Source organism: Lemur catta, chromosome 9 (genome assembly GCF_020740605.2).
Source record: "Lemur catta isolate mLemCat1 chromosome 9, mLemCat1.pri, whole genome shotgun sequence".
Taxonomy (NCBI): domain Eukaryota; kingdom Metazoa; phylum Chordata; class Mammalia; order Primates; family Lemuridae; genus Lemur; species Lemur catta.
In genome coordinates this window covers 19566865-19587523 of record NC_059136.1, presented here as the reverse complement: position 1 = coordinate 19587523, position 20659 = coordinate 19566865, and the positions used below count along the sequence as shown (strand labels likewise).

At 53.2% G+C, this 20659-nt stretch overlaps 2 long non-coding RNA genes and 8 other non-coding genes across 10 annotated transcripts; all 10 read right to left on the bottom strand.

The window, feature by feature from the left end:
* Positions 1-42: 42 nt before the first annotated feature.
* On the bottom strand, positions 43-134 carry LOC123645384. Its single transcript, XR_006737560.1, has one exon. It is a non-coding gene; the product is annotated as a small nucleolar RNA SNORD116 (small nucleolar RNA).
* A 2312-nt stretch (positions 135-2446) lies between these two features.
* Positions 2447-2538, bottom strand: LOC123645376. Its single transcript, XR_006737552.1, has one exon. It is a non-coding gene; the product is annotated as a small nucleolar RNA SNORD116 (small nucleolar RNA).
* A 128-nt stretch (positions 2539-2666) lies between these two features.
* LOC123644990 lies at positions 2667-7090 on the bottom strand. The gene is made up of 3 exons (XR_006737357.1): positions 7061-7090; positions 4625-4749; positions 2667-2724 (listed from the first exon to the last, which is right to left on the bottom strand). It is a non-coding gene; the product is annotated as an uncharacterized LOC123644990 (long non-coding RNA).
* Positions 4472-4563, bottom strand: LOC123645379. The gene has a single exon (XR_006737555.1). It is a non-coding gene; the product is annotated as a small nucleolar RNA SNORD116 (small nucleolar RNA).
* Positions 6907-6998, bottom strand: LOC123645375. The gene has a single exon (XR_006737551.1). It is a non-coding gene; the product is annotated as a small nucleolar RNA SNORD116 (small nucleolar RNA).
* Positions 7091-7169: 79 nt separating the features above from the next.
* On the bottom strand, positions 7170-13610 carry LOC123644669. Its single transcript, XR_006737208.1, has 4 exons — positions 13510-13610; positions 11486-11609; positions 9081-9178; positions 7170-7184 (listed from the first exon to the last, which is right to left on the bottom strand). It is a non-coding gene; the product is annotated as an uncharacterized LOC123644669 (long non-coding RNA).
* LOC123645378 lies at positions 8928-9019 on the bottom strand. Its single transcript, XR_006737554.1, has one exon. It is a non-coding gene; the product is annotated as a small nucleolar RNA SNORD116 (small nucleolar RNA).
* Positions 11332-11423, bottom strand: LOC123645374. The gene has a single exon (XR_006737550.1). It is a non-coding gene; the product is annotated as a small nucleolar RNA SNORD116 (small nucleolar RNA).
* On the bottom strand, positions 13357-13448 carry LOC123645381. Its single transcript, XR_006737557.1, has one exon. It is a non-coding gene; the product is annotated as a small nucleolar RNA SNORD116 (small nucleolar RNA).
* Positions 13611-15752: 2142 nt separating the features above from the next.
* On the bottom strand, positions 15753-15843 carry LOC123645403. Its single transcript, XR_006737578.1, has one exon. It is a non-coding gene; the product is annotated as a small nucleolar RNA SNORD116 (small nucleolar RNA).
* Between the last annotated feature and the right edge of the window lie 4816 nt (positions 15844-20659).

The window sequence follows — 20659 nt, the reverse complement described above, 5'->3', positions numbered from 1 at the left end:
AGGTTATCCCTCTCTCTCTATTCCCTGTCGGAGCAGCGTGCTGGACCTCAGTTCGATGAGGACGACGGCATAGAGTTTTCACTCATTTTGTTCAGCTTTCCATGGAAAGTGTGTTTGGAAGTCATCATTGATCCACACACATTCTGTGCCCTGCAACTTAGGAAAGTCTGTGTGTTGGTGGACAGAGATGCTTACCTTCATGTCGGGTAGTCCAGTATCCCACGACACACGTGTCCACGGGCTCCGCGATCTCTCCGGGGATCTCAAAACATCAACCACGTCCCACGCCGCCACTGGGGTTGTTTCCATGACAGCGCCACCTGCCAGGTACAAAAGAAACAGGGGCGTTCTTCAAAAGGGGCCCGGGTAGCCAGATCCCAAGGGAAATGGCATTTGCCTGCACTACTCAGCTGTCTCTGGTGTGTGTCTGGGCTTCCTTGGCTTCACCGCTTCCGAGAATCATAATCATAAGCATGCCCCTGACACAGGTATGAGGCACGTATACCCTGTGGGGAATCATCCCTCTAAAGGGCACTGCCGCTTTGAAGAATGCTTTCAACTCCATTGCTTTGGTGCCCGCAATGCCATTCCAAAAAGCCCTGGCTGACTCTGCAGCTGACCAGGAAGCCTCTGACCTCCACTGGCTTTGGGACAAGACCGAGAATCCTGGCCCAACGGCCGCGGTCTGGGCCCGGAGTCCACAAAACCATTTCCTGTACCGCATGGTCACAATGCTCTACATTCACCACTGGCACACTGGCCTGCGGACTGTCCCCTGGGACCGGCACCTGCCCCAGAACCAGCCTCCCCACCGTGATGCCCACGTGGTACCATGTACTGCAGCAACTCCTGCATACGGTATGAGAAGCCACAAATGCCCAACTGCCACTTCCGAACACGACACCCAACGCCTCCTCTTCCTCACCCCTTACAAGCACGCCCTTCTCTCACGAGGGGGAATCTAGACAAATCTCAGAAACTTTTCCCTGGGGAAAATTTCCGGGGGTAACCCTTTCTTCAGAATAGGGACATTCGTGCTCTTGAGCCACAAAGCGCTGTCATCACCGGGTTCCTTCTGAGCCTCTGCTTTGGGAAGAGAGGACAGAAGGATCACGTGTCTACCTGCCCCTGTCAGCTTCCCCGTGGGATGCTTTCCTCACCTCAGGGACCCCAAGGGAGACACCAACACAGAGGGTTGCCTCTGTCTAATGCCCGGATTCCGAGATGACCGCATATCCCTGACAGACTTGTCCTCCAATCATGTCTGGCCGCCCGGACATATCCCAACGACTACCTTGTGTCGGTGTTGCCCCGCTGCACAATTGCACCAGAAAGAATCCAAGGAGGAACGTAAAAACCACAAGGACAACAATGGCACACTGGGCGATTTAAGCATAGACACGTGCTCAGGCCACAGTTCCCCCCAGCTGTCACACAGAAGGGTTTGTGTGATGCCATTTTCCTTAATACCCCTCCTGCTTCCAAGTTTAAAGAGGCAGGGTGACGGGCCTGGGGACATCAGCCGCTCCCGAGAACCGCTTACCCTCAATGTTTAATGGGATCAGGGTCCAGGAGCCTTGGCCTGCAAAACACACCACCTGAACTTCAGGCTACGTGTGTGCCAGTAATCTGCTGACGTGACCCTTGCAGTCAACCTTCCGCATCCCAGTCCTGGATCACAGCCTTAGAGGAAACAACAGCCATCTGCTAAAATGACCAAGCAGGGGGACACGGCGCCCCTTTGCCATCTCGGTAACCGGAGGCCAACCTGGCACGTCCCACCAAAGCCAAACAAAGGCTCGAGGGCATTCTCAAAGGTTATTCAACAATTTCTATGCGGGAGTGGGGAGGCAGGTCGACGCACCCACAACTCTCTTCCTTTTCATTCTGCTGGAGACACGCTCAGGCCTGGAACCCTGATGATCCCCACACCAATATAAGCAAGCTGTAGACACTCACACCAGGCACCTCAGTGAAAAGAAAGCCAGTGTGCTCTCCCTGCTCGGGACTGCTGGCCCCTGATTGTGCCCAGTGAACACAGGGACTCAATCACCTCGGCCAACAAGAAAAATGACCCAGGGATGGGCAAGGCGTGGCGTCCTACACTATTCCCAACCAGAACAACTTCTCTTCAGTAGGGGGACGAAGGTCTTAGGTGGCACGACCTCTAGGACCAGGCTTGGGCCTCACAGGCAGCCTAAGACTAACTGTTCCTGTGTGCCGGAATACTCGCCGAGTGCTGACAGCCGGAGGCGTGCTGTCCCGCCCTGGCTGACTGCAGTCAACCCCAAGAACCATCCTCTCACCTGGGAACTGCAAACTGCCCAGGGAATCCTCTTGCCTCAACCACGACCAGGTCCCAAGCCTAGACTAACCCAGCTGTGTCAGCCCCAGGAACAAACGGAAGCCGACCCTCTCTCACCATTCAATTTGGCAGCAACGTGCTGGACCTCAGTTCGATGAGGATGACGGTATAGAGTTTTCACTCATTTTGTTCAGCTTTCCAAGGAATGCATATGTGGAAGTCATCATCGATCCATGCACAGTTTCTGCCCCTGCGCTTTAGGGATATCTGCGTGCTGCAGGAAACAGATGCTCACCTGGTGGATAGCACTCGAAGGACCCCGTGCCTTATGGGTCCGGGAGCTCTTCACGTATCCAGGGACGCCACTGTACGGAGTTCTTCCCTAGAGACCGCTGCTGTTCGTTCCATGGCAACACAATCTGGGGAAGTACAGAAGGAACACGGGTCCACTTTACAACAGGAGACAGAGACACAGGGCCAAAGGCCAATGTGATTCACGTTCCTGACCCATGTTCCGCAGCTGAACTGTGTCGGCTTCCCCTTTGGTGTGGACGCATGCCTGGCAGCGCCTGGGCCTGTAGCTCCCTGTCACATACGAAGGATGTTCCATTGTTCCCATCTCCAAGGTTTTCCAGAAGGACGAGTTCCACACCCAGCCACCTACCTTCTGACACCCGTTACTCAAGGGCCCTCGCTTGGCCCTCACACAAGACAAACAACACTGGCATAGTTCCAGGGGGACTGTTTCAGAGGGCCGCTCTTCCTTCCTGGGCAAAGGGCAGTTTCCTCCGGGCCGTGAGGCATTCGGGACCACGGTGCCCCTCAAAATCTTAGCCTTAGGAAAAACGCCGCGTCACCAGTCTACATCAACCTCAGTGCCCGCCTCGCAGGGCAAATTCAAGAACCCACAGGAAAGCCAGACCGGTGCAATATTACTGGGGTACTAACATGCGGAGGCCCACATCATCGAACACCTTCAGGACGTTGCCTCTCAACATGGCCTCCAGATCAAGAGAGATCCCTCCACGGCCTGTGGGCACTACCTCCATCCGACAACATGACCAATGCTTTAGAAGAAGAGGAACAGCAGCAAAGACGGGAAAATGACCTAACAACTGGAAAAAGGGACATGTTGCTTCGGAGGGCCCAAGTCAGTCTCCACCTGCACGCACCTGTCACATGTAAGTCAGGCTCGGCATGCTCTCCTCAACCCCAGGTGCGCTGAAGGGCCTCTGGAGTGTGCAGGCAACGCTCAACCGAAATGCCCAAGGAAAACCTTCCCTTTGGCCCATGACGGGAAAGGAGAGCAAGGAACTCCTGCTTGCGCTATACAGAACTTTCCCCGAAAGCAATTCCGGGCCAACAGGGGCCCCGAGCAACACATGGACAGGACACAGTAAAAACCCCAGTCAGACTCTGGAGGGGACACCTTTAAGAGAGCAACGCCATCTGCACACCGGCCCTCAAAGCACACACTGCATGGCATCCCAGTCCCAGCACCCTGAGGCCGCTGTGGCACTTGCCACCCTGTCAGCACCATTCGACGCCTAAAGCAGACTCACAAAACTCACACACTCCCCATGAAGGGGTCAGAGATTGCACCCATGGCACTCTGACCATTGCATCTGGCGGGAGCCATCGCTGGCCCCGTAACCTATTTAACCCCTCTGGATGCATGAGCTCAACACGCAGACCTTCTCAGAGCTCCTCACAGCAGCAGAAACAAGGGGCCCCAACATCCCCAACGCTGCCTGGCAAGGATTCTGCCCAACCACTACGCACACTCCAAGGTCCACCACCTAAGCTGGCACTCTCTTCCCAAACACAAGGACGCGTCTTTCATTGGGGGATGGGGCGACTGAATGGCATCACCTCAAGGAACACCCTTTATGCTCACAGGCAGGCTACTGGCTACCTCTCACCATGCCACCTGCGCACTCACGTGCCAGAGCTGACTGTCGGGGTGCAACTCCACCTCGGCTGGCCACAGTCATTTGAACAAGCCGTTCATTCGCCTCGGGACCGCCAACTGCTCAGAGGATACCGCGTCCACAATGAAGACCACATTCTAAAGTGGGACGGAAGCCCCCCCCCCGGGGGCCACCCACGTGGACAAATGGCAGCAGGTCATCCCTCTCTCTCTATTCCCTGTCGGAGCAGCGTGCGGGACCTCAGTTCGATGAGGACGACGGCATAGAGTTTTCACTCATTTTGTTCAGCTTTCCAAGGAATGTGTATTTGGGAGTCATCATCGATCCACGCACATTCTGTGCCCTGCAAGTTAGGAAAGTCCGTGCGTTGGCAGACAGAGATGCTTACCTTCATGTAGGGTAGTCCAGTTTCCCACGACACACGTGTCCACGCTCTCCTTGGTCTCTCCGGGGATCTCAAAACACTACCCACGTCCCACGCCACCACTGGGATTGTTTCCATGACAGCGCCACCTGCCCAGTGCAGAAGAAACAAGGGTGTTCTTCAGAAGGGGCCCTGTAGCCAGATCCCAAGGGAAATGGCATTTGCCTGCGCTACTCAGCTATCTCTGGTGTGTGTGTGTCTAGGGTTCCTTGGTTTCACCGCTTCTGAGAATCATTATCATAAGCATGCCCCTCACACAGGTATGAGGCACGTATACCCTGTGGGGAATCATCCCGCTAAAGGGCACTGCCGCTTTCAAGAATGCTCTCAACTCCATTGCTTCGGTGCCCGCAATGCCATTCCAAAAAGCCCTGGCTGACTCTGCAGCTGACCAGGAAGCCTCTGACCTCCACTGGCTTTGGGACAAGACCGAGACTCCTGGCCCTACGGCTGTGGCCTCGGCCAGGAGTCCACAAAACCATTCCCTGTACCGCATGATCACAATGCTCTACATATGCCACCGGCACACTGGACTGGGGACTGTAACCTGGGACCTGCACCAGCCGAAGAACCAGCCTCCCCACCGTGATGCACATGTGCCACCATCTACTGCGGCACCTCCTGCATATGGTATGAGAAGCCACAAACGCCCAGCTGCCACTTCCGAACACGACACCCAACACCTCCTCTTCCTCAGCCCTTACAATCATGCCCTTCTTTCACGAGAGGGAATCTAGCCAAATCTCAGATTCTTTTCAGTGGGGACAGTTTCTGGGGGTAACCCTTTCTGCAGAACAGGTACATTCGAGCTCTTGAGCCACAAAGCGTTGTCATCACAGGGTTCCCTCTGAGCCTCTGCTTGGGGAAGAGAGGACAGGAGTATCACAAATCTACCTGCCCCTGTCAGCTTCCCTGTGGGATGCCTTCCTCACCTCAGGGACCCCGAAGGGAGACACCAACACAAGGGGGTTGCCTCTGTCTAATACCCGGATTCCAAGAGGACTGCATATCCCTGACGGCCTTGTCCTCCAATCATGCCTGGCAGCCCGGACAGAACCCAACAACTGCCCCGTGTCAGTGTTGCCCCGCTGCACAATTGCACCAGAAAGAACCCAAGGAGGAACGTAAAAAGCATGCGGACTTCAATGGCACACTGGGCAATTTAAGCATAGACACCAGCACGGACCACAGTTTCCACCGGTTGTCACACAGAACGGTTTGTGTGATGCCATCCTCCTAAATACCCCTCATGCTTCCAAGTTTAAAGAGGCAGGTTGGTGGGCCTGGGGACATCAGCTGCTCCCAAGAACCACTTACCCTCAGTGACTAATGGGACCAGGGTCCATGGGCCTTGGCCTGCAAAACACACCACCTGGATTCAGGCTACGTGTGTGCCAATAATCTGCTGATGTGACCCCTGGAGTCAACCGTCCCATCCCAGTCCTGGATCACAGCCTGCCAGGAAAGAACAGCCATCTGCTAAAATGACCAAGCAGGGGGACACAGCATCCCTTTGCCATCTCGGCAACCGGAGGCCACCATGGCACGTCCCACCATGGCATGTCCCACCATGGCACGTCCCACTAAAGCAAAACAAAGGCTCAAGGGGATTCACAAACTTTACTCAACAATTTCTATGGGGGCAGGGGGGGAAGGTCGACGCACCCACAACTCTCTTCCTTTTCATTCTGCAGGAGACACGCCCCGGCCTGGAACCCTGATGATCCCCACGCCCATATAAGCAACCTTTAAACACTCACCCAGGCACCTCAGGGAAAAGAAAGCCAGTGTGCTCTCCCTGCTCGTGACTGCTGGCCCCTGATTCTGCCCAGTCACCAAGGGACACAATCCACTCGGCCAACGAGAAAAATGACCCAGGGATGGCCAAGGCGTCTCGTCCAACACTATTCCGAACCAGAACAACTTCTCTTCAGTGGGGGAGACGAAGGTTTTAGGTGGCACGACCTCAAGGTCCAGGCTTGGGCCTCACAGGCAGCCTAAGACTAACTGTTCCTGTGTGCCGGCATACTTGCAGAGCGCTGACAGCCGAAGGCGTGCTGTCCCGCCCTGGCTGAATGCAGTCAACCCACAGAGCCATCCTCTCACCTGGGAACTGCAAACTGCCCAGGGAATCCTCTTGCCTCAACCAGGACCAGGTCCCAAGCCTAGAATAACCCAGCGGTGTCAGCCCCAGGAACAAACGTAAGCCGACCCTCTCTCACCATTCAATTTGGCAGCAACGTGCTGGACCTCAGTTCGATGAGGATGACGGTATAGAGTTTTCACTCATTTTGTTCAGCTTTCCAAGGAATGCATATGTGGAAGTCATCATCGATCCATGCACAGTTTCTGCCCCTGCGCTTTAGGGATATCTGCGTGCTGCGGGAAACAGATGCTCACCTGGTCCACAGCACTCGAAGGACCCCGTGCCTTATGGGTCAGGGAGCTCTTCACGTGTCCAGGGACGCCACTATATGGAACTCTTCCCTCTAGACCACTGCTGTTCGTCCCATGGCAACACAATCTGGGGAAGTACAGAAGGAACACGAGTCCACTTTAGAAAAGCAGACAGAGACACAGGGCCAAAAGCCAATGTGATTCACGTTCCTGACCCATGCCCCGCAGCTGAGCTGTGTCAGCTTCCCTTTTGGTGTGGACGCATGCCCGGCAGTGCCTGAACGTGTAGCTCCCTGTCACATACGAAGGATGTTCCGACGTGCCCATCTCCAAGGTTTTCCAGAAGGACTAGTTCCACACCCAGCTACCAACCTCCTGACACCCGTTAGTTAAGGGCCCTCGCTTGGCCCTCACACAAGACAAACAACACTGGCATAGTTCCAGGGGGACCGTTTCAGAGGGAACCTCTTCCTTCCCGGGCAAAGGGTAGTTTCCTCCGGGCCGTGAGGCGTTCAGGACTGCGATGCCCTTCAAAATTCTAGCCTTAGGAGAAACGCCACATCATCAGTCTACATCAACCTCGGTGCCTGCCTCGCAGGGCAAACTCAAGAACCCCCAGGAAAGCCAGACTGGCGCAATATTACTGGGGTACTAACATGCGGAGACCCGCATCATCGAACAACTTCAGGACGTTTACTCTGAACATGGCCTCCAGATCAAGAAAGATCCCTCCACGGCCTGTGGGCACTACCTCCATCCGACAACAGGACCACTGCTTCAGAAGAAGAGGAACAGCAGCAATGACGGGAAAATGACCTAAAAACTGCAAAAAGTGACGTGTTGCCTTGGAGGGCTGGAGCGGCTCTCCACCTGCACGCACCTGTCACGTGGACGTCAGGCTCAGCATGCTCTCCTCAACCCCAGGTGCGCTGAGGGGCCTGTGGAGTGTGCAGGCAACGCTCACCCGGAATGCCCAAGGAAAGCTTTCCCTTTCACCAACCATGGGAAAGAGGAGCAAGGAACTCCTGCCTGCACACAACTTTGCCCAAGAGCAATTCTGGGCCCACACGAGCCCCGAGCGCCAAATGGACAGGACACAGTAAAAACCCCAGTCAGCCTCCGTAGGGGACACCTTCAAGAAAGCAACGCCATCGGCACACCGGCCCTCAAAGCACACATTGCATGGCATCCCACCACCAACACCCTGGGGCCTCTGTGGCATTTGCCACCCTGTCGGCACCATTCCACGCCCAAAGCAGACTCACAAAACTCACAAACTCTCCACGAAGGGGTCACACATTGCACCCGTGGCACTCTGACCTTTCCATCTGGCGGGAGCCATCGATGGCCCCATAACCTTTTTAGCCCATCTGGATGCATGGGCTCAACACGCAGATCTTCTCAGAGCTCCTCACTGCAGCAGAAACCGGAGGCCGCAACATCCGCAACGCTGCCTGGCAAGGATTCTGCCCAACCACTAAACACACTCCAAGATGCTCCGCCTAAGCTGGCCCTCTCTTCCCAAACACAAGGACGCGTCTTCCACTGGGGGATGGGGGGACTAAATGGCATCACCTCAAGGAACACCCTTCATGCTCACAGGCATGCTACTGGCTACCTCTCACCATGCCACCTGCACACTCATGTGGCAGAGCTGACTGACGGTGTGCAACTCCACCTCGGCTGGCCACAGTCATTCAAACAAGCCGTCCGTTCGCCTCGGGACCTCCAAGTGCTCAGAGGATACCCCTTCCACAATGAAGACCACATTCAAAACTGGGACGGAAGCCCCACCCCCGCATGACCCCCCACGTGGACAACTGGCAGTAGGTCATCCCTCTCTCTCTATTCCCTGTCGGAGCAGCGTGCTGGACCTCAGTTCGATGAGGACGACGGCATAGAGTTTTCACTCATTTTGTTCAGCTTTCCAAGGAATGTGTATTTGGGAGTCATCATCGATCCACGCACATTCTGTGCCCTGCAACTTAGGAAGGCCCATGTGTTGGCGGACAGAGATGCTTACCTTCATGTAGGGTAGTCCAGTTTCCCACGACACACGTGTCCACGGGCTCCGCGTTCTCTCCGGGGATCTCAAAACACCAACCACGTCCCACGCGGCCACTGGGGTTGTTTCCATGACAGCGCCACATGCCCGGTGCAGAAGAAACAAGGATGTTCTTCAGAAGGGGCCAGGGTAGCCAGATCCCAAGGGAAATGGCATTTGCCGGCGCTACTCAGCTATCTCTGGTGTGTGTCTAGGCTTCCTTGGCTTCACCACTTCCGAGAATCATAATCATAAGCATGCCCCTGACACAGGTATGAGGCACGTATACCCTGTGGGGAATCATCCCGCTAAAGGGCACTGCCGCTTTCAAGAATGCTCTCAACTCCGTTGCTTCGGTGCCCGCAATGCCGTTCCAAAAAGCCCTGGCTGACTCTGCAGCTGACCAGGAAGCCTCTGACCTCCACTGGCTTTGGGACAAGACCGAGACTCCTGGCCCAACGGCCGCGGCCTGGGCCCGGAGTCCACAAAACCATTCCCTGTACCGCATGGTCACAATGCTCTACATACACCACCAGCACGCTGGCCAGGGGCTGTCCCCTGGGACCGGCACTTGCCCTGGAAGCAGCCTCCCCAGCGTGATGCCCTTGTGCCATCATCTACTGCGGCACCTCCTGCATATGGTATGAGAAGCCACAAATGCCCAACTGCCACTTCCAAACACGACACCCAACGCTTCCTCTTCCTCACCCCTTACAAGCACGCCCTTCTCTCACAAGAGGGAATCTAGACAAATCTCAGAAACTTTTCAGTGCGGACAATTTCCGGGGGTAACCCTTTCTTCAGAACAGGGACATTCGTGCTCTTGAGTCACAAAGCGCTGTCATCACAGGGTTCCTTCTGAGCCTCTGCTTTGGGAAGAGAGGACAGGAGGATCGCGCGTCTACCTGCCCCCTGTCAGCTTCCCTGTGGGATGCTTTCCTCACCTCAGGGACCCCAAGGGAGACACCAACACAGAGGGTTGCCTCTGTCTAATGCCCAGATTCAGAGAAGACCGCATATCCCTGATGTCCGTGCCCTCCAATCATGCCTGGCTGCCCGGACATAACCCAATGACTGCCCTGTGTCGGTGTTGACCCGCTGCACAACTGCACCAGAAAGAACCCAAGGAGGAACGTAAAAACCATGCGGACAGTAATGGCACACTGGGCTATTTAAGCATAGACATCTGCTCGGGCCACAGTTCCCCCCGGCTGTCACACAGAAGGGTATATGTGATGCCATCCTCCTAAATACCCCTCCTGCTTCCCAGTTTAAAGAGGCAGGGTGACGGGCCTGGGGACATCACCCACTCCCGAGAATCGCTTACCCTCAATGTTTAATGGGATCAGGGTCCAGGACCCTTGGCCTGCAAAACACACCACCTGAACTTCAGGCTACGTATGTGCCAGTAATCTGCTGACGTGACTCTTTGAGTCAACCGTCCCCATCCCAGTCCTGGATCACAGCCTTAGAGGAAATAACAGCCATCCGCTAAAATGACCAAGCAGGGGGAAACAGCGTCCCTTTGCCATCTCTGCAACGAGAGGCCACCATGGCACCTCCCACCAAAGCCAAACAAAGGCTCGAGGGCATTCTCAAAGGTTACTCAACAATTTCTATGGGGGAGTGGGGGGGCAGGTCGACGCACCCACAACTCTCTTCCTTTTCATTCTGCAGGAGACACGCTCAGGCCTGGAACCCTGATGATCCCCACACCAATATAAGGAAGCTGTAGACACTCAACCCAGGCACCTCAGAGAAAAGAAAGCCAGTGTGCTCTCCCTGCTCGTGACTGCTGGCCCCTGATTCTTCCCAGTCACCACAGGGACTCAATCACCTCAGCCAACGAGAAAAATGACCCAGGGGTGGGCAAGGCGTGGCGTCCTACACTATTCCCAACCAGAACAACTTCTCTTCAGCGGAGGGACGAAGGCTTTAGGTGGCACGACCTCAAGGACCAGGCTTGGGCCTCACAGGCAGCCTAAGACTAACTGTTCCTGTGTGCCAGCATACTCGCCGAGTGCTGACAGCCGGAGGCGTGCTGTCCCACCCTGGCTGACTGCAGTCAACCCACACAGCCATCCTCTCACCTGGGAACTGCAAACTGCCCAGGGAATCCTCTTGCCTCAACCACGACCAGGTCCCAAGCCTAGAATAACCCAGCGGTGTCAGCCCCAGGAACAAACGGAAGCCAACCCTCTCTCACCATTCAATTTGGCAGCAACGTGCTGGACCTCAGTTCGATGAGGATGACGGTATAGAGTTTTCACTCATTTTGTTCAGCTTTCCAAGGAATGCATATGTGGAAGTCATCATCGATCCATGCACAGTTTCTGCCCCTGCGCTTCTGGGATATCTGCGTGCTGCAGGAAAGAGATGCTCACCTGGTGGATAGCACTCGAAGGACCCCGTGCCTTACGGGTCCGGGAGCTCTTCACGTGTCCAGGGATGCCACTGTACGGAGCTCTTCCCTAGAGACTGCTGCTGTTCGTTCCATGGCAACACAATCTGGGGAAGTACAGAAGGAACACGGGTCCACTTTACAACAGGAGACAGAGACACAGGGCCAAAAGCCAATGTGATTCACATTCCTGACCCATGCCCCGCAGCTGAGCTGAGTCGGCTTCCCCTTTGGTGTGGACGCATGCCCGGCAGCGCCTGGGCCTGTAGCTCCCTGTCACATACGAAGGATGTTCTGACGTGCCCATCTCCAAGGTTTTCCAGTAGGACGAGTTCCACACCCAGTCACCTACCTCCTGACACCCGTTAGTCAAGCGCCATCGCTTGGCCCTCACACAAGACAAACAACACTGGCATAGTTCCAGGGGGACAGTTTCAGAGTAAAGCTCTTCCTTCCCGGGCAAAGGGCAGTTTCCTCCGGGCCGTGAGGCGTTCGGGACCGCGCTGCCCCTCAAACTCCTAGCCTTAGGAGAAACGCCGCATCACGATTCTACATCAACCTCAGTGCCTGCCTTGCAGGGCAAATTGAAGAACCTACAGGAAAGCCAGACGGGCGCAATACTACTGGGCTACTAACATGCGGAGGCCCACATCATCGAACACCTTCAGGACATTGCCTCTCAACATGGCCTCCAGATCAAGAAAGATCCCTCCACGGCCTGTGGGCACTACCTCCATCCGAGAACACAACCACTGTTTCAAAAGTAGAGGAACAGAGGCAAAGACGGGAAAATGACCTAATAACTGGAAAAAGGCACGTGTTGCCTCAGAGGGCCCGAGCGGCTCTCCACTTGCACGCACCTGTCACGTGGACATCAGGCTCAGCATGCTCTCCTCAACCCCAGGTGCGTTGAGGGGCCTGTGGAGTGTGCAGGCAACGCTCACCTGGAATGCCCAAGGAAAACCTTGCCTTTGACCAACGGGAAAGGGGAGCAAGGAACTCCAGCCTGTGCTATACACACCTTTGCCCGAGAGCAATTCCGGGCCAACATGAGCCCCGAGCGCAAAAATGGACAGGACACAGTAAAAACCCCAGTCAGCCTACAGAGGGGACACCTTCAAGAGAGCAATGCCATCTGCACACCGGCCCTCAAAGCACACACGGCATGGCATCCCACTCCCAGCACCCTGGGGCCGCTGTGGCATTTGCCACCATGTCGGCACCATTCCACGCCCAAAGCAGACTCACAAAACTCACAAACTCTCCACGAAGGGGTCACAGATTGCACCTGTGGCACTCTGACCTTTGCATCTGGTGGGAGCCATCGCTGGCCCCGTAACCTGTTTGACCCCTCTGGATACATGGGCTCAACACGCAGACCTTCTCAGAGCTCCTCACAGCAGCAGAAACCAGAGGCCCCAACATCCCCAACGCAGCCTGGCAAGGATTCTGCCCAACCACTATGCACACTCCAAGATGCTCCGCCTAAGCTGGCCCTCTCTTCCCAAACACAAGGACGCATATTCCACTGGGGGATGGGGCGACTAAATGGCATCACCTCAAGGAACACCCTTTATGCTCACAGGCATGCTACTGGCTACCTCTCACCATGCCACCTGCTCACTCACGTGGCAGAGCTGACTGGCGGTGTGCAACTCCACCCCGGCTAGCCACAGTTATTTGAAAGAGCCGTCCGTTCGCCTCGGGACCTCCAAGTGCTCAGAGGATACCCCTTCCACAATGAAGACCACATTCTAAACTGGGACGGAAGCCCCGCCCACCCAGGTGCCACCCACGTGGACAACTGGCAGCAGGTCATCTCTCTCTCTCTATTCCCTGTCGGAGCAGCGTGCTGGACCTCAGTTCGATGAGGACGACGGCATAGAGTTTTCACTCATTTTGTTCAGCTTTCCAAGGAATGTGTATTTGGGAGTCATCATTGATCCACGCACATTCTGTGCCCTGCAACTTAGGAAAGTCCGTGTGTTGGCAGACAGAGATGCTTACCTTCATGTAGGGTAGTCCAGTTTCTCACGACACACATCTCCACGGGCTCTGTGGTCTCTCTGGGGATCTCAAAACACCAATCACGTCCCACGCGGCCACTGGGGTTGTTTCCATGACAGCGTCACCTGCCTGGTGCAGAAGAAACAAGGATGTTCTTCAGAAGGGGCCGCGTAGCCAGATCCCAAGGGAAATGGCATTTGCCGGCGCTACTCAGCTATTTCTGGTGTGTGTCTGGGCTTCCTTGGTTTCACCGCCTCTGAGAATCATAATCATAAGCATGCCCCTGACACAGGTATGAGGCACGTATACCCAGTGGGGAATCATCCCGCTAAAGGGCACTGCCGCTTTCAAGAATGCTCTGAACTCCATTGCTTCGGTGCCCGCAATGCCGTTCCAAAAAGCCCTGGCTGACTCTGCAGCTGACCAGGAAGCCTCTGACCTCCACTGGCTTTGGGACAAGACCGAGACTCCTGGCCCAATGGCCGCGGCCTGTGCCGGGAGTCCACAAAACCATTCCCTGTACCGCATGGTCACAATGCTCTACATTCACCACCGGCACACTGGCCTGCGGACTGTCCCCTGGGACCGGCACCTGCCCCAGAACCAGCCTCCCCACCGTGATGCCCACGTGGTACCATGTACTGCAGCAACTCCTGCATACGGTATGAGAAGCCACAAATGCCCAACTGCCACTTCCGAACACGACACCCAACGCCTCCTCTTCCTCACCCCTTACAAGCACGCCCTTCTCTCACGAGAGGGAATCTAGACAAATCTCAGAAACTTTTCCCTGGGGAAAATTTCCGGGGGTAACCCTTTCTTCAGAACAGGGACATTCGTGCTCTTGAGCCACAAAGCGCTGTCATCACCGGGTTCCTTCTGAGCCTCTGCTTTGGGAAGAGAGGACAGGAGGATCGCGCGTCTACCTGCTCCTGTCAGCTTCCCCGTGGGATGCTTTCCTCACCTCAGGGACCCCAAGGGAGACACCAACACAGAGGGTTGCCTCTGTCTAATGCCCGGATTCCGAGAAGACCGCAGATCCCTGCCAGCCTTGCCCTCCGATCATGCCTGGCTGCCCGGTCATATCCCAACGACTACCCCGTGTCGGTGTTGCCCTGCTGCACAATTGTACCAGAAAGAACCCAAGGAGGAACATAAAAACCACGTGGAGAACAATGGTACACTGGGCGATTTAAGCATAGACACCTGCTCGGGCCACAGTTCCCCCGGCTGTCACTCAGAAGGGTTTGTGTGATGCCATCCTCCTGAATACGCCACCTGCTTCCAAGTTTAAAGAGGCAGGATGGCGGGCCTGGCAACATCAGCCACTCCCGAGATCCGCTTACTCTCAATGGCTAATGGGATCAGGGTCCACGGGCCTTGGCCTGCAAAACACGCCACCTGAACTTCAGGCTACATGTGTGCCAGTAATCTGGTGACGTGACCACTGGAGTCAACGGTCCCATCCCAGTCTTGGATCATAGCCTGCCAGGAAAGAACAGCCATCTGCTAAAATGACCAAGCATGGGGACACAGCATCTCTTTGCCATCCTGGCAACCGGAGGCCACCATGTCATGTCCCACCAAAGTCAAACGAACCCTCCAGGGTATTCACAAATGTTACTGAAGAATTTCCGTGAGTGGGGGGGCAGGTCGATGCACCCACAGCTCTCTTCCTTTTCATTCTGCAGGAGACACTCCCTGGCCTGGAACCCTGATGATCCCCACGCCCATATAAGCAACCTTTAAACACTCACCCAGGCACCTCAGGGAAAAGAAAGCCAGTGTGCTCTCCCTGCTCATGACTGCTGGCCCCTGATTCTGCCCAGTCACCACAGGACTGAATCACTTCGGCCAACGAGAAAAATGACCCAGGAATGGGCAAGGTGTGGTGTCCTGCACTATTCTCAACCAGAACAACTTCTCTTCAGTGGGGGCGACGAGGGTCCTAGGAGGGACGACCTCAAGGACAGAACTTGGGCCTCACAGGCAGCCTAAGACTAACTGTTCCTGTGTGCTGGCATACTCGCGGAGCCCTGACTGCCGGAGGCGTGCTGTCCTGCTCTGGCCGACTGCAGTCTATCCACAGAGCCGTCCTCTCACCTGGGAACTGCAAACTGCCCAGGGAATCCTCTTTGCTCAGCCAGAACTAGGTCCCAAACCCAGACTAACCCAGCGGTGTCAGCCCCAGGAACAAACGGAAGCCGTCCCTCTCTCACCATTCCATGTGGCAGCAACGTGCTGGACCTCAGTTCAGTGAGGATGACGGTATAGTTTTCACTCATTTTTTTTCCGTTTACCAAGGAATGCATATGTGGAAGTCACCATCGAGCAATGCAGGTTTTCTTCCCTGCCCTTTGTGAATATCTGTGTGCTCTTGGAAAGAGATGCTCACATTTCATACAGCAAGGATATGACCCTACACCATGCTGTCTGGGACCGCTTCACATGTCCCGGAATACCACTGTATGAAGAATAAATTCACCCAAGGCACATCCAGGAACTGGGACACATAGTCCTGGGGAAAGACATGACATATAAGGGTAGGAGACTTTACTAAAAATAGAAAGAAGTTAGCTGATGAACTAAAAATTTATGTACGAAAAATTAGCCAGGTGTGGTGGCGCATGCCTGTAGTCTCACCTACTCAGGAGGCTGAGGCAAGAGGATTGCTTTAGCCCGGTAGTTTTAGGTTGTTGTGAGCTAGGCTCATGCCATGACACTCTAGCTAGGGCAACACAGTGAGACTCTGTCTCAAAAAAAGGGGGGAGGGTGGTAGGAGAATTACAGCTGTCTGTTTCTCAACCTTGCATGATGGAGGAGTGCAATCAATGTCATCACGTGGAAAACATGTTGCTGTCATCACTCACACAGGGAGTCTCAGGTTGCTCCATGTGGCAGCCCGCAAAAAATCTTTAGGTGTCTTAAGAATTAGATACCTGACTAGTTGAGCAATGCCTAAACCTCTCCATAGTGACCAACTCTCCTTGAAACTGAGGAATTCCTTTGTTATGTTGAAACAAAATTAGCATAGCCCACAAAATTAAATGCACTGTAAATTTGGTGTTACCTCAAGAGTGTGTTCTGTTGGATCTGCCTACATAAGGGAACCCATGCATATGTCCAAACCACCATTTCCTTAGACCCCCAGGCAACATCCACGGTCTTATGTCACACCCAATCTGCAGAGTACAGGGGAAATAAAATTTTCCAAATGGAACATCCCCTTGCAAGCACTTATAGGATTTTACGTTCCACATCTGTCTGGCCACGTGGAAGACCAGAACCCTCATGCTCACATCGCCAATGAGCACGGCATAGAGATACATTGTTCTCAATGCCCTGACTCAAAGTCTCCCTAGCACATCCACTGCAACATCATTCGCCATCACTTCAGAGATGATAGAAACAAATTCAGGACCCATGAAGGTGGCCCATACAATCTGGCACCCTGTCTGCATGCAGTGTAACGATCACTTACCCATGAGGCAGGGCGGTGATTGTAGGAAAATATCCTTACTGTGGGAGAGAATTCCCACAGGACCTTTGGAATGACGGGCAGAACTGCTCCCTATACTCTTCCTTCACATTGGCACACTGGGGAGAAGAGAAATTGATGCCCACGAACCCCAGGTCTCACTTAACTGTGTCCAGTGGAAAGACATTATATAAGATGGCATACAGGGACAATTTGTGTTCCTTTTCATAACTGGCATGAGTAAAAGTAAGGGGCTCTCAGTCCATGGTGGTTACCTTGTGATGTTGGGGAAAGATGACCCCAAGAAAAGGCTGCCTGTGTTCCCACCACTATGACTCTGTTCATGAGGCATACTAATTTTATCATCCGCCTTCTATGTTTCTGACGTTGCTCCATGCTGAACTAAATGTGTTGCCCTAACGTGTAGGAGACAGAAGCCCATGATGACTCCTCAGGTCATGAATGCCTCACACTCTTTGTGTTAAGTGATTCTTGGCACTTCCTAGGAATTTCTTCATTCCTTAAGGAAGTCATGGAAACTGCTCCACAGCCTCCAAAGACGAACTGATCAGAATTGTGTCATTGCCTCAGGAGGCTACTGTTTCATCCTCCTTCCTTGTCAATCACCCTGTACACACGACAAAGCTAAACTGCACAAGTTCACCAGTGAGCTCCCGTGGGGGCATTCGGTCACACCCAAACTGCAAAGAACAGGAAAACTCAGGCACTTTGGGAAAAAAATAAAAAGAGGCTTACTGGAAACTTAGCTTTACCAGTTAGTTGTACCAATTCACTAAGACACTCCTGAGACCATGTCTTTGCCCAGAGGAATCAGACTCCAATCTTCGATCAGGGTGCCATGGACAGAACTTCCTCAAAATCACCCCTCACCACATACTCTCAGCACACTCCACTCGACATCGTTTAGGATATTGCTCACCTATCCCTTGAAATACAGTGGAAACTCATTGAGATTATGGGAGAGTGGCCATAATATCAATGTAACCATCCAAGAATTTGAAATGTGATCATCTGACATCTGAACACATTGGATGCAGAATGTATTTCAAGCCAGCACTCAAAGGTACAATCACACTTGGAATGTGTGCCAAAGGGGTTCCAGGATCCCCTGAGGACATGGAAACCTACAGGAGCCCAAGACCCCTATGGAAAATGGCCTGGCAGCCCATCACCTAGGCACACACATCCCCTGCCACGTGTGGGATGTTATCTTCTGATAACAGAGAATGCCCAAAATGATAGATACGCTGTGTGCCTGTGTGGTAGATCCTATCGTTTAGGCATAAGGGACCATAGTGCAGACGCTGAACATGTTTAGTACAGGTGAAAGCATCAATGGATCCAGGAAGGTTCAATCCATCCACAGAATGACTGACTCTGCCGCTTGATGGACTGATTGATTTTCATGTGTTTGCAAATGTTTTCTGATCCATGGTTGGTTGAACACCTCGGGCAGACCACCATGGAGGAGAGCTCAGTGCAAGTGAATTCCTTTCCTCTGTTCATAGGGAAAACAAACTAAAAAGGAAACAACGAGTGCAACATCAGTGACTTGGTTGGCAGTTCCTGTGAAGAATCCACAGGGAATGGTTCTACGTAAAAGAAAATGACAGGAACAAATTCACAACATCTTGGGATTGTGAGCACGGCAGAATTCTCAAAACAGCTATCCTCACTTGGGAGATTCTGCCGGTGCCAACAAATGTGTGAATGGACCAACTGCAGGTGCAGCCACTGCCCTTGGGTCTCCCTCTTCACGTGCTCATCCCCCAGGATTCCCTTGTACTGTGTGTGATGGTGTCTGCCACACAAACTCTCAAAGAGTTTCTACTTTACCCCTCGGGTTGATATTCACAGAACATGCACCATTCAATTCTCCCTGGTTGATGCAATCACACAATTTTCAAATGGCCTACCCCCAAACTTTGTCCCTGTGGTTATTATCACCTGGCCCATTGAACTGCCTCGATGTGTGTGCCTGGCATGGTCCCCGTATTGGACTCCTGCTCACAGAAGTGCTCTGGTAACTCATTTTTTTGAGATTACAAGGAGATTCATTTCCTTTTTAAGTCATTATCGATTGAGTCACATTTAAAAAAGGGGACCTTGAGCCACAGACGTGGGGCAGATACTGATGCAATCAGCTGGCCTGCCCACACTGCTGAAGTGTGTAGAGTAGCATCACAGGCAGGTACTGGCCCCACAGGGGCCAGCATTGCCAGGCACTCACTCTCCTTCAAAGGTCATGGTGCCCTAAGGAAGAGTATGACACTTCAGAACACAAGGCTCACCGATACTAGAATTCCCGTAGGCCCATAATGACGGGAAGCTGGAATGACACCCAGCACGTCCTTTCCTTCTCGTCCGGTCTGGCAGAAGAGTGATTTGGCCCACGTGAAATCCAGGTCCTGGCCCAGGTCATCCTGGGGCAAAGGACAACACATAAGCAGTTAGGAAAAGTATGCCGGTGTGTTTCTCAAATTCGCAGGAGGGAGAAGCTATCACAATGTCATCATGTTGAAAACGTGCTCCTGTCATCACTCAAACAGGTAGTCTGAGGAAGCTCTATGTGGAAGCCAGCACAAAATACTTAGGCATCTGAAGAATTAGATAACTGACAAGTTGACCAATGCCTAAATTTCCCCGTAGTGACCAACACTCCTACAAACAGAGGAAGTCCCGTGTTATGTTGAAACAGAATTAGCATAGCCCACAAAATTAAATCGACTCAAAATTGGAGTTTACCTCAGGAGGGTATTATGTTCCTCCTGTCCACATCAGGGAGATGGAGCGTCTGTCTAGACCAGCATTTCCTTAGTCCCCTAGTGAATGTCCCTGCAATTATGTCACATCCAATCTGCAGAGTACAGGGGAAACAAAACTTTGGAATGGAACATCTCTTTGCAAGCACTTCTACGATTTTGTATTCCACGTCTCTCTCATCACATGGAAGACCAGAACCATTACACTCACATTGCTCATGAGCAAGGCCTAGAAATACAGTGTCCTAAAACCCCTGACTCAAAGTCTCCCCAGCACATCCACTGTAATATCATTTTGCTATTACTTCAGAGATGATGGAAACCCATTGAAGACCCAGGAGGATGGCCCATACCATCCAGGTTAAAAGTTCAGGATTTGAAATATATAGTAACATCCCTTTCAGAAATTATGGATGCTGTACAGAGGAGGCAACACAAGAGGCTCAAAGAGTTTTGCTCGGTTGATGACAAAACCCACAAGGGCCGAGGTGGCCATATCCCATGACTGAGTGGTCAATGTAATTATTAATAAAACAGACCACTGGGATTACATACAGGGTGTGTCTTTTTAACATACAGGCAGCACTTTCATGTAAACAAAAGTGACCAGAAAAAAACGGCGTCCCATCTTTGTATATGGTTCATATCTTTGCCCTCCTGAGAGAACACAGTTCACATATCAGAATCACTGACCAGCTCAGCCAAATGAGACATTGTCCCATGGGTAGGCATAACGATTTCCAAGGGGTATCGCTAATTCCCATTCACTTCCTCAGGGTCTGCAGAGGATGGGGTAAGGAAGCCGCTGGCTACGCACTCAAAGGGTTTCCATGGTACCCTAAGCCACCAACGGGGAGGGGACACACAATCACCCAAGTAATTTGACTAA